The following is a 13,717-nucleotide window of genomic DNA, read 5'->3' as shown; positions in this document are numbered from 1 at the left end:
GCTGCGCGTGGGCTTTCTCTAGTTGCGGTGAGCAGGGGGCTACTCTTCTTTGCGGTGCACGGGCTTCTCATTGAGGTGGCTTCTCTTGTTGCGGAGCACAGGCTCCAGATGCGCAGGCTCAGCAATTGTGGCTCACGGGCCTAGTTGCTCTGTGGCATGTGGGATCTTCCCAGACCAGGGCTCAAACCTGTGTCCCCTGCATTGGCAGGCGGATTCTCACCACTGTGCCACCAGGGAAGCCCTAATTAGGTTTTTAATAGGATAAACATTAATCTTTAAAAATGATTGTTAGATAAAATAATATGTCTGGAATTTGTTCCAAAATAATGAGTGGAGAAAATGATGGGAATTTAAATGAAACAAGACTGACCCATGAATTGATCATTTTTGAAGCTGGGTGACGAGCACATGGAGGTTTATAACGTTCTTCGCACCATTTTTGTATCTGTATTAAATTTTTCTATAATGCAATTTTAAAATTTGTTAAAATCTACTCGTTCAAAAAATATAATATTTGTAATTTTATAATGCTAGGTATTTTACGACAACAGTGAAATGGATGAATAAGTGAATGAATGGATGAATGACATGACAACCCTGTGAGGTAAGGTACCGTCACTTCCTTTTCACAGATTAAAACGAAAAACAAAACTAAGGCCAACTGAAATTAAGAAAGTTGCCCTTAATGTCTTGACTGTTAGCTCCAAGAGCGTGGAGATTGTTTTTTTAAGTTAACCTTACAACATGTGAAACCAGGAATTTCAAACACGTGAGGAAGAGAATGGGGTCAAGTTCCAGAAGCAACATGGCAGAAACTCAGGCCCTTCCCCATAAAGATATGAATCTCAGTTATAATTCATTTCCAAAACACAGATCTTCCCAGCTCTTCTGAGGGAGCGTGGTTGCCGCCATACAAATAAGGAATGGCATTAAGGTACAGAATGAACCCATGGGTTGAATCACAAGCAGGTGGCCCTGAGCAGAAAAACAAAATGTATACTACATCTCCTCAGGAATAACTAATTTAGGAAACACAGTACAGGAACACTCATGCCTATTTGCAGCTCGTGGTTTATTTTTAAGGGATTAAAAATATTTGCAAGTCAAAGCAGACACTGCTCTTTTGCTGCCTTATAACTTTCTTCAACTCTAATGTAGTGTGTTCACTAAGAAGCAGGAACAACGTTTGAGTGATGGCCATAGGGGGTGTTAGAAAAAACATTTTTTTCTGTTTGAGCAGAACTCAAGAAAGTCTATCATGGCAGGAGGGCTGGAGTGCTATGGTCATGGAGGAGAACAGCATTTCAGAATAAAAGCTCTTACTTTCACCGTCATAAAAAATTCATCATAAAAAATTCAAATTTCAAGTAAAATTTGAAACCTTTACTAAGATCCTCCCATCCATCATAAGTGATCCCTTTACATGCTACAAGAAACACATCTGAGGATTCTTAAATAGTTATCCAGCAGTGGAGGTAAGTGAGGGGTGCTGGTGGCAGGGGACAAGGGGATGAATTCCAAAGCATTTGTAGGAAAAAAAAAGCCCGCCTGAAGTCCAAGAGTCACATTGCCCCCTTCTGGACCTTTGTAGTCTTCACACAAGTGAGATGATTAAAAACCCATAAGCCTGCATGGACCTGCTGAAATAGGATAGTCTAATTCCCTTTTCCCCTCACAAACAATTTAGAAAGCCAGATTTGAAGGTTTCTAATAGAGGTATAAGAAGACAACCTAGGAAAGGAGAAAGGGCAAAGGGCATCAAAGGAGTAGGTGTTGACATGGGGGTGGGGTTGAACTCAGGACAGTTTGACTCACAATTTTATCTCCATTATTCCCCCCATATAACACCTACTACTAGCTATCCTTTCTCAAGTGCCTACTATGTGCCAGGAACCAAATTTTTAAAATCCTTCTGACAACCCTTCCAGCCAGGCCTAGAATATCTGTGTCTCTAGTGGTTCCTGCTTAGTACCACAGTTTTGCCTTTTCCTCTCTAAGTTTTCCCCAACCTGTGAAGATGGCTCCTTTCCCATTTCCTTCTAGAAGCATACTTCAAGTACTCCTGACCACACCGCTACTGTCCTGTGGCACCTGAGATCTGTATCCACAATCTGGTCCTTGACTTCACATTTCTTCCATTTCATTGGTGTGAATCAAGCCTCCTCGCAGCTCTCCTCAGGAGCAGGGTCCACGTGCAGGGGTCACGTCCATTCCCCTAGATTCCCCATCACCTAGGACAGTGCTGCACACATGGCTTGACGACTCACATGATGACTTTATCTCCACCTGCTTTCTCTGTAGGGGAAATTGCTTGTACTTTGGGTAGTAATCTCTCATATTTACTCTAAAGTAGGAAAACCAAGCTTCTGATTTTCTTCTCCAGACTTGCTCTCACATATTGGTGACTGGCAACACATCCTTCTAGCTGAAGCCGAAAACCTGGACTCCTCTTTTTATCTTATATCTCATGTTCAATCTGTCAGCAGATCTCATTGGCTCTATTTTCAAAATATATCCAGAACACAATCCCTTTATCCCATTATTACCCAAACCACAGTCATCCCAGTATTACCATTGAGTCCAAGCCACCATCAGTTTTTGATTGGATTTTAGTTACAGTCTCTGCAGCTGGTCTCAGAGCTTCTGTTTTATCTGGCACCCACCAGCCAGGTAAGATAGAAGCTCTGAGACCAGCTCAGACATCATCTGTTTCAGACAGAGCATCCAGGAAGATCCTTCTAAAAGACGTCAGATCGTGTCACTTCTCTACTCAAAACCCTTGGATGGCTTCTCTTCTCACTCAGAGTAAAAGCTAAGACCCTTAAAATGGCCTTCAAGGCTCTGCCCAGTGTGGTCCACTTCTTCTTTGATGTCACCTCTTCCAATCTCCACCTCACTCACTCCACCCAGCCACACTGGTTTCCTCACTCTTACTGGAGGGCACCAGGCCTACTCCTCTGCATATTCCTACTGATCCCTTAAGGATCATTTTAGGTGTTACCTCTTTCAGGTAGCTTGTGTACCTACACACCTAAACCAGGTGGAGTTCTCTTTTGTACTTCCAACATCTGTGTCTAGCACAGTGATTTTCTCCACCTCTTTGTACTATTATGACTTCTATGTTGACTGTCTCTCTCATAAATCAGATTGTAAGCTCCTTCAGGGTAGTGATCATATTTGACTTATATGGACTATATTCATAAGAGCTACAGTAATTGAGACAGTGTGTAAGGATAGACCAAAAAATCAAAAGAGAGTCCAGGAATTGACCCATATATACGGTCAACTGATTTTCCACCAAGGCGCCAAGCCAATTCAGTGGGGAAAGGCAAGTCTTTTTTAACACATGGTGCTGGATCTACTGGATGTCTGTGTAAATAAAAGTTGAACCTTGACCTTTATCCCACACCATGCACAGAAATTAATCTGAGATATGTCATTGACTTAAACATAAAACCTAACACCATAAAGCTTCTAGAAGTATATCTCCAGGACTTTGAAGTAGGGCAAGTTTTTTGGACTGGATACAAAAAGCACAAACAGTAAGAGGGAAAAAAAATTTGGTAAGTTTGACTTCATCAGCATTTAAAATTTATGGGTATCAAAAGATACCATTAAGAAAACCAACAGACAGATCACAGACTAGATTATATATCCAGGACTCTAAACAGTATTTGGCACAAATAAGAGCTCAATTAAATATTTGTTGAGCAAATGTATAAAAGACCTGGCTCTTTTCCACTAGAATACATGGATATTCTAGCGGGTACAGCCAGCTGAGGTGTCAATATCCTACGACTATTGAGTGGGCAGTGCTAGTTAGAGGGGAAATCTATCTTATAGGAGGAAGAAAAGTTATCAAGATTCACTAGTAGAACTGAAACGTGTCATCAGCAAATTTAGGAGAATGTGTACAGGGCACCAGGACCTGTAGAAAATCAGACAAAATAAGGTGTGAGTAACAGTAGAACACTCACATAAGGAAATTAGCTAAAAACACAGGAAGAATTTCACCAAATGGAGCAGAAGGCATATGCCTCATTCTTAGTTGCCTAGTTAATGCTAATGATTTTATAATGAATGAGAAACACAGATGCTGTAACTAGCAAATAAAGGTGAAGCTACAAATGATCTACCGTAGATCTTAAGAGGATTGAGAGTTCTATCACAGGCAAACGGTGAGGTCAGGAAGGGAAAATTTTTAGTTAGGTAAAAAAGGGCAAAACTGATCCTGCACACTTGAGACTGCTTCTGGACATGGCACAGACCCAGGTTGACTGTACATTCTGGTTTGCCTAATACTGTCCATGCGTTTCCCAATGTGATTAATATTACCTCCTTTTTTTATTCTCAAAAGCGTCATTGTTTGGGTGATATATAATGTGATCATTTTACTTAAATGTGTTATTTCTTCCTCTTACTTTGGATAGTTAATGAGGATAAATAATTGTGTAGCTGCATATCCACTGTGTTATTTGTTTTACCTGATAGCATCCCTCCCTGGAAGGCACCTCAGGCCAAATAAGAGCGAGTGCTCACTTTCCTGACGACCAGTGTAAGACTGTGTTGACAAATGTATAACCTGATGTTTAGATTGCTTCCCTGCTCCTTGCTGTAACCAGGTGAGTTCGGCAGTAGAAGTCTTCAGTGTAATTATTTTGAATTAACAAAGCTCTAGTCTACTCCTAAAACCACTAATTATATCAATACTTTCTTTTAAAGACATGGAAACCAAGGCATGAAATGATCCGGTTAAATGGCTTGTCTGGGATCATTCAGGGTGAAAAATCTAGATAAGACTCCTATTTATGATAAAGGTATTTTCAGCTCACCATCACCACCATCATTCATTCATTTAACAAACATTTATTAAACACCTATTATGTGCCAAAACCCCCCTCTCCACATGATGAGTTTACTAAGGCTCCAACGACCTGGACAATCACTGTGCGTGCATGACTTAAAATAAGCGATCTGCTGCTGAGATAAGCACATTGGGTACCAATGTTCGGTGTTTGAAGCGCGTTCTACGCTTCAACTGAGAAAATTGACTGGAAGGGACCCTGCAATTCTACAGTAAGACAAATCTTAATTGTACAAGTGAACTTTAAGGGTCCAAGCAATGCAAGTGGGTTATGGAACACTTATGGGGAATAGGGGAGTAGGGGGAAGGGGCGGTTCTTGCATTCAGTGATGGAAATAAACATCCAACCATTCTACTGTATCTTTCTAATCTAAAGATTTTTTTTTAAACCTTAAAAAAGAATCTTTCATGACGCTGCTCTTTTACATGATACAACCAGCTAGGAACAGTCATTAATTAGTGTTTTGAATGGCTCATACATTTACATTAGAAACATCACCTTTGATGTCTGATTCCTGAGTCCATTGATCTGTCATAGCTTTGAAATCTCAGGCAGGAATTCATTCAGATCAACCTAATTTGAAAGAAAAGCAACCGCTTTCCTGCCCTCTGAATTATCCATCCATGGGGCTCCTCTCTGTTCTGGTAACCTCTGGAGTAAAGCTGGTTTTTCAAAGGTAGAAAACAGCTCTTTACCACAGTAACCACATAACAAAATGAAATAAATATATGTAAGAAGAGAGTTGTTGCTTCTCATTTGCTCAAGCTGTAAAATAAATAAATACATATATACATAATTGGCTGCTACTAAGGAGAAGCCTAGATAGATATGTAGTATGGAAAATGGGAAGTCTAAAATGTTATTGAAATTTACTGATAATCTCAACTATTCTAGTCTTTGTTTAACAGCAATTATTACACCAATAATAATAGCTAGCTCTTACATATTATAATACATACGATGGGGTGGGCACTATTCTAGGTGCTTTATGTGTATTAACCATTTAATCCTTACATGAATTCTCGGTTTTACAAAAAGGGAGGTCAGGCGACTCCACCCATCCAGGATTCAAGCCCAGGCAGGGAGGCTCCAGTCTCAGGGCTCATCTTCACCACCACAGCGGGCTATATAGTTATTTCCAGAATGTTTTTACAATACAGTAATTTTTTATGTCTAGGATTTAATATTTGGCATAAGGAAAGCTGAACACTTTGTTCTATGCAAGCTTTCAATAACTGTTGTGGGTGAATGAATGAGCATATAAATGTAGAAGATCACAGGTTTTCTCTCAGTTGCCTCTGCCAATCACTAATAATTTTCTTCTTCCCCTTCAAACCACCCTACCAGCTTGGTTAATGATAAATTTATTCTGTCTTCCCTCTGCTCAGTCTTAACCAATAGGCTTGCACTTCTCATCCTTCAGTAATTGGACATCCTGCTTAGGACCCACAAAGGGAGCAGGTGGTCCAGGCAGTCCAGTGGGGACATGGGACACAAGGTGAGACCCCAGGAAAAGCACCACTTTAGAGCCAGAGGCACTGAGAAGAGACAGAGATTGTATTCACTTGGGGAACACAGGGACTTCTTCTTTTTTTAAAAAAATATTTTATTTATTTATTTATTTGGCTGTGCCAGGTCTTAGGTGCGGCAGGTGAGATCTTAGTTGCGGCAAACAGGATCTAGTTCCCTGACCAGGGATCGAACCCGGGCCCCCTGCATTGGGAACACAGAGTCTTAACCACTGGACCACCAGGGAAGTCCCAACACAGGGACTTCTAAGACTGAAACTCTCTTGCCTCGTCCTCCAAGATCTGCACCAGCCATAGGATGCATCATTCATTCATTCAACATTTATTGAGCAACTGCTATATGCCAACACCATGTTAGCCTCAGATACATATGGCACTGAATGAGAAAGACACTCTCACTTCTTCTCACTATGATTATTACCTCTCCCCCAATACACACAACTCACGCAACCTTATTCTCTTAATCTTAATCTCTTCGTTACTCATCTCTACATCTTATTGGGACTCTCTCTCTCTGGGATTTCATTAATTGTCTGTATGGAGATCATTATTCATTCATTTATATATTAAATGAGCATCTACTACGTGACAAACACTGTTCTAGGTGCAGGGGATATGATAATGAAGCAAAGTAGAGAGGATTTCTTCACTCAAGGGGTTTGTAATAATCCTCAAGTCTATCTACACTTGCTATCCTTTCTTCTCTCAGCTTCTTTAAAAGACATTAAATCGGGCTTCCCTGGTGGCGCAGTGGGTGAGAATCTGCCTGCCAATGCAGGGGACACAGGTTCGAGCCCTGGTCTGGGAAGATCCCACATGCCACGGAGCAACTGGGCCCGTGAGCCACAATTGCTGAGCCTGTGCGTCTGGAGCCTGTGCTCCGCAACAAGAGAGGCCGCGACGGTGAGAGGCCCGCGCACCGCGATGAAGAGTGGCCCCCACTTGCCGCAACTATAGAGGGCCCTTGCACAGAGACGAAGACCCAACACAGCCATAAATAAATAAATAAATAAATAAATAAATAATTTTTAAAAAAAGATACAATAGTTATAACAATAATAGTACAACAAAGAGGAGGGGGGAATGGAGCTATAAAGGAGTAAAGTTTCTTGATTTCACTAAAATTGAGTTAGTATAAATTTAAACTAGGTTCTGGGAGTTCCCTGGTGGTCTAGTGTTAGGATTTGTATCGAGAATCTATAAATAAAATAACTCAATTAAAAATAAAAAGATAACACAAAAAATAACTCAAATAAAAAGACAACCCGATTAAAAATAGGCAAAGGATCTAAATAGACATTTCTCCAAAGAAGATATACAGACGGCCAGTAAAAACGTATAAAGATGCTCAACGTCATGAGCCATCAGGGAACGCAAAACCACAATGAGATACCACTTCACACCCACTAGGATGGCTAGAATAAAAAAGACAGGTAATAACAAGTGTTAGAGAGGATGTGGAGGAACTGGAAGCTTCATACACTGCTGGTGGGAATGTGAAATGGTGCAGCGCCTTGAAAAACAATCTGTCAGTTTTTAAAACAATTGAATATAGTTATCTCATAAACTAGCAATTCCTCTCCTAGGTATATACCTTAGAGAAATGAAAACATGTCCACACAAAAACTTATATACAAATGTTAATAGCAGCATAATTCATAATAGCTAAAAAGTAGAAACAACCCAAATATCCATCAACTGATGAATGGATAAATAAAATGCGGTATATCTATACAGTAGATGTTATTCATCAATAAAAAGAAATGAAGTACTGACATATGTACAGCAAGGACAAACCTTGAAACCATTCTGCCAGGTGAAAGAAGCAGTCATAAAGGACCGTATATTGTATGATCCCATTTACATGAAGTGTTCAGAATAGGCAAATCTATAGCAACAGAAAGTAGATTAGTGGTTGGTTAGGGTTTAGAGGGAGGAGTTGGGAATACTGGCTAAGCAGAGCAACATTTCTTTTTAGGGTAATGAAAATATTCTAAAATTGACTGTGGTGATGTAAATATGCACAGCTCTGTGAATATACTAAAAGTCATTGAACTGTGTACTTTAAATGAGTCAATTGTATGGTATTTGAGTTACATCTTAATAAAGCTGTTAAAATACATTTGAAACAATTAAGGGAATTAAAATGTTACACTAGAAAATATTCACTTAATGCAAACTACCCAGCCAGCTGCCTTCAAATCTTTTTCCTACTACCTTGACCATATTTTGGATTAAATACAACCTTCTGATTCCAGACCATTCATGCTCCCTTTCTGCCATTCACATTTCTGCACACATCTTCCATCCCAGCTCACTTTTTGTTTTTTGGCTGTGCCACACGGCATGTGGGACCTTAGTTCCCGGACCTGGGATTGAACCTGCACCCCCTGCAGTGGAAGAGTGCAGAGTCTTAACTACTGGACCACCAGGGAAGTCCCTCCGGCTTGCATTCTTAACAGCTATCTCCCCTTTCAGACTTTTATTTAGATCTTGCCTGCTGTTCTTTGCCTACACTGTCCAAAATGGCTAGAAGTCCCTCCAGCTTGCATTCTTAACAGCTAGCTCCCCTTTCAGACTTTTATTTAGATCTTGCCTGCTGTTCTTTGCCTACACTGTCCAAAATGGCTAGAACAAAGAATTACAGAATGTTAGAAACTGAGGACACTTCAGTGCTCCTCCCCTCCCACCCCTTCACTTTAGGGCTTAGGAGACAAGGGCCAGAGAGATTACATGACTTGTCCCTAGTTCCCAAAATACTTTGTCTTTGGCCCACCTCTTCCAAAAAGCCTTCATTCATTAAGTGAACACTTCCTTATCTTTCTACCCAATCTCTGACACCATTCTTTATTGTACTACTGAACTGTACCAAATGCATTGATCTCAAGATGTCATTCACATTTAAACACAAATTTTGCATCCCAGAGGGAAAAAAGCAGCGCTTTTATCTCCATGGCTACTATATCTGATGTCTCAGCTGCTGTAGCTTTTTCTTCTTCTGTTGTCGTGAACAATTTAAAATTCATAAGAGTATGGACACCAAGGGGGGGGAAGCGGGGGGGTGGTGGTGGGATGAACTGGGAGATTGGGATTGACATGTATACACTAATATGTATAAAATAGATAACTAATAAGAACCTGCTGTATAAAAAAAATAAAATAAACTTCAATAAAATAAAATAAAATTCATAGGAGGCTGTCCTCAAACCAGCCAGGAGCAAACACAGGGAAAAACCCCCCACACGGTTTCCATAAAGGACATTCCCTCAACTCACTTCACAGAAAACCATTCCTGAGGTCTTCAGTAAACAGCAATTTAGCCCATAGAAAATACAGCATCTCCACATTTTTAAATGCTCTCGGGAAAGAAAATGGTAATAAAGGGTATTTACATGTCTTTATAGGTCGATACCCGTAGGTATACCAGGATCAAAGATTAGTTGTTTTTTTTTAATCAAATAAATATTCATCTTGATGAGAAATAGAATATCCTCTAGGGAGGCAGGAAATTCATAAATCATGTAGGTGTAAGCAGTCATTCTGGATTTTACATGAAGAGAAAATACATTAATACCAAACTGGCCTTCCATGTGAAGGGAGTAACATAGTAAATAATAATGTAAATCTGTTAAAGAACATGAGTCATGAAGTCAAAGATCACGCAGGCCTACCTGGCTTGGAAAAGCAAAATTCACTGCTCTCTAAAAGGAGAGGAAGGGCCCTCCTGTCTGGCTGCGCCTTTGCTGCTCCAGGAACTGCTGAGCACAGGCGTCTGCACAGAGGACCTTGGCGACTGAGGAAGAGAAAGGCAAATGTAATTAGAGACGCTTTCTTCCCCAGAGCGGGAACACTTTGAGGCTGGTTGAAGAAGAAGTGATTACACAGTGTTGGCGAGGCAGTTTAAGGGGCACCCACCAGGGAGCCAGGAGGCTTCTGGAGCCAGTTCTGAGAATTACATACTGTTCCATGGTGCTTGCTAATTGACCCGGTATTTCAGGCTGAAAATATTTCCCCAAGGAGGTGAGTGAAAGTAGATAACAAGGATGTCATCTCATGGGGCAGCCCACGAACAGAGCATGAGCTCTAGAAACCAGGTATTATTTGAATGTATAAAACTGCAAAAAGATCACAGACTGAACACGGAAAGATTCTGAATTATGCACCAAGAAGATTTCTGCTGTGATCCTCAGCCCACACTCCGCCTCCTCCCTGCCCTGTACTACTTTAGTTTGAATTTTATGAATTATTTATCATTGTAAAGATAAGGGGTATGTACGGATCTATGAAATGGGCACATCTCTGAGAGCTTCATGATAACAGTCACTTCATTTAAGTGGCGATCTATGCACACATAAGGAAAGATATCTACAAAGTGCAGGAAAAGTTCTGGATGCGCAGTACCCAACTGTTGCCAAGGAGGAGGGAAATGAAGTAGGGGCGGAGGTGGAGAATTCAAGAAGCTCTTTCACATCTCACCCTGTATACTTCAGTGTGCCCTTTTGTTGTTGTTGCTATTTGGACTATTTATGATTATGACAGCAATTTTCTTGGCTTAAGGACTAAAAATATACGTTTACCTCCACCGATTTCTGGGGAACGTGGCCCCTCTCTGGTGACTGTGTATGTAAAAGTAACTCATCTCTGATACAATAAACTGGCCTACCCACCTGGCATGGTCTAGTCCAGCATTCCAAAGCTGAGATTTTCCAGAGTTGTGAGTTCGGAAGTAGGATGACTTGGAAAGAAATGAAATCTGGCACTTTGTGTCAAGTGGTTGAAATGGTGACATAATTACCAACTGACTGTAGAATACACCCCCAGGCAGAAGGGGGTGCTCCAATATTCGTGATGAAAACAATACATGGCACTATGGTGCCAGTATCTGACACCAGGCCTGGAGGAACATGAAGAGGGACTTAAAGCCCTCATGGAGAATACTAGCTGGTGTGCCCTCTGCATTTGTTTTTGTTTCTCTCAGTTAGGGCTTTGGGAATCCCGAAGAAAACAGTATAATGAACTCTAGTCTCAGGATCATGGGGGGAATTCTCTTCCCAATTGAGTTATGGATATTTCGGAATATTCAGAAACAATCCCAGAGATATATCTAGCTGCTGCCTGGGGCCTTTTGTTCCCAGACAGATTTGGGGGCTGACAGTGGGTGATGACATGATGCATGTCATCGGGATAAAGCTGTGTCTCCACAGGCTGCATCTTCTCCTTTTGTCACTGAGCCACAGTTCCAGAGTAAGTAAGGGGACCAGGTTACCTTTGCACAGAGGAGCCACCTACAAGGGGAGGATGAGAGATGGGTGAAAGGAATGGGGGCCCCTGCTGAGCCCTCCGATCTGAGCCAAGGTTGTGTCAGGAGTCTCATGACAGAGCTGTGCTGAAACAGTGGTTATGTCAGAGGCTGGATCTGGTCCTGAGGATTTTAAAGTCTGTGAGGGATTTATTGGGGGCCCTCGGATGAGGGCACTTTAAAATACCCGTTGGAGCCTGGACTAAGTGCAAAGGATGGAGGCACTCTGCAGAGGGAACAGATGCTGGAAGGGTGCCTGCCCGGGAGGGGCCATGGCCAAATGTCAGCAATGACAAGCAGTAGAAATCCAAAGGCAGGGCACGACCCTGCCACCCAAGTCAGAAGTCTCGGCGCCGTCCCTGGCTTCTCTCTTCCCCTCACCCATCACTCAGTCCTGTTGACTCTCCCACTTCAAACCACCCCAGTCTTTTTACCCATCGTCCTGACCACCGCCTGTACTGGGCAGGCTGGATCCCACAAGACACAGTGATGCACATGCTTTAGGGCACCAGCAGACCAGGGCACCAAAGAGAAGAGGCAATAGAAGTCTTAAAATATTTTGATATTTGATATAATTTTTTCAATGCATCTAAACAATCATCATAAGAAAAATCAGAACTTGGGTTCTATTATTCTTATTTTATGGTTAGCTTTGCTTAAATTTTGAATTGCATGTGGGGGATGATGATGGTGATGGCCTTTAAAGGTCTCAATCCCACCCGGTACCTAGTTGGCTGAAACAGCCTTTTAGCAGGCTTTTCTACTTCCTGTCTTGCCCAGTTCAACTTTATTCTCCAGGAAACCACCTGCAGGATCTTTCTAAAATGTAGATATTACTTTCCCACTTAGAATCCTTCATTAAAATGACTGCAGGAGGCTGCTCTCACCTTCTGAGATGGCCCACACTCCATCTGTGGAGTGTGTTTCTCTCTAAATAAATCCAGTTCTTACCTATCACTTTGTCTCTCACTGAATTCTTTCTGCGACGAGACATCAAGAACCTGAGCTTCATTAAGTCCTGAGACCAGAAATGGGAGCAGTTTGAGGGCAATTCCAAGCTGCAGCACGTGGGCAGTAGGGGAGCCGCCCGAGTCCTCCCGCACCGTCGGGCCCCACGACGAGCACGTTATTGATTCCGTTTCTTAAACTTTCCGAGAAACTATATACTATATACCGAGAAACTATATACCTCAGTACTATATACCTCAGTACTCCATCACGGTCTGAAGGTCGGAGGACCTCAGCTCCGGGCGGGCGCCCCGGAGCGGCGAGGACAGGGAGCTTCTCCCCCCCTTCCTCCCCCCCGCTGCCCCTGCCAGCCCAGCGCCACCGCGGATGGATGGTGGGAGCCCCACACCTGCGGGCGGCAGGACCGGGAGGGAAGGGGCAGCTGCCGCAGCACAGCGAGGGGAGCTCTCCAACCTCCACTTGGATCCACTGACATCACGTACGGGTTCCACGCCGGTCACGGTCAAGGTCCCGGTCTCGGCGTTTTCCCTGCCCCGCCCTCCCGACTGTCTTCCTAGCGCAGACCCCCTTCCACGTGGCGTACCTGCTCTCTCTGGATACGAACTTTCTATGGTGGGACACTGAACACAGATAGATAGATATAAGGAAGGATGTACGGTCAGTTCCTATGGTTTCTGTAGGTCATCCTCATCCTGTAAATTCTCCACAAAGCAGATCACAGCCGTGAGGAGGAGGGGTTGAGCCCTTGGGGCCAGAGGGAGGAGGTGGCCTCCTTTGCCCCCGGAGCCTTATAGGGAGGTAGGTGCTGCTGTGGCCGCCACGCTGGGGGGCTAGCGCTGCCCTGAGGCCTAGACGCCGGCATCTCTGTTTGGCTTCAGCTGGGAGTCACCTCATGCTCTGTGCTGGAATCCACTTTTCATGCCTTTGGTGTCTGTAAACCCTGGATGGGTTACTTATTTTGACAAATTGTTGCTTCGGGTCTTTGTAAGTTAAATTTCTTTTCTCTAAGGATAAAATGAATAAAAAAGAATCTCCCAGCAAAAAAAAAAAAAAAA

The 13,717-nt window shown here is 42.6% G+C and overlaps 1 protein-coding gene across 2 annotated transcripts in view; it reads right to left on the bottom strand.

The window, feature by feature from the left end:
• Positions 1-13,717, bottom strand: part of NIM1K (NIM1 serine/threonine protein kinase) — a 69,044-nt gene that overhangs the window by 32,938 nt on the left and 22,389 nt on the right. Inside the window, exon 2 of one of the 2 annotated variants that reach the window (XM_068535302.1) lies at positions 10,066-10,187. The exons of the other annotated variant lie outside the window; for it this stretch is intronic. The gene's annotated coding sequence lies outside the window, so the exon portion shown is untranslated. The remainder of the gene's footprint in view (positions 1-10,065; positions 10,188-13,717) is intronic. 2 annotated transcript variants of the gene reach the window in all.

This window comes from Eschrichtius robustus, chromosome 2 (genome assembly GCF_028021215.1).
Source record: "Eschrichtius robustus isolate mEscRob2 chromosome 2, mEscRob2.pri, whole genome shotgun sequence".
Lineage (NCBI taxonomy): Eukaryota > Metazoa > Chordata > Mammalia > Artiodactyla > Eschrichtiidae > Eschrichtius > Eschrichtius robustus.
Note: the sequence above shows the minus strand (reverse complement) of the source record. Positions and strands in the feature narration are given on the sequence as shown.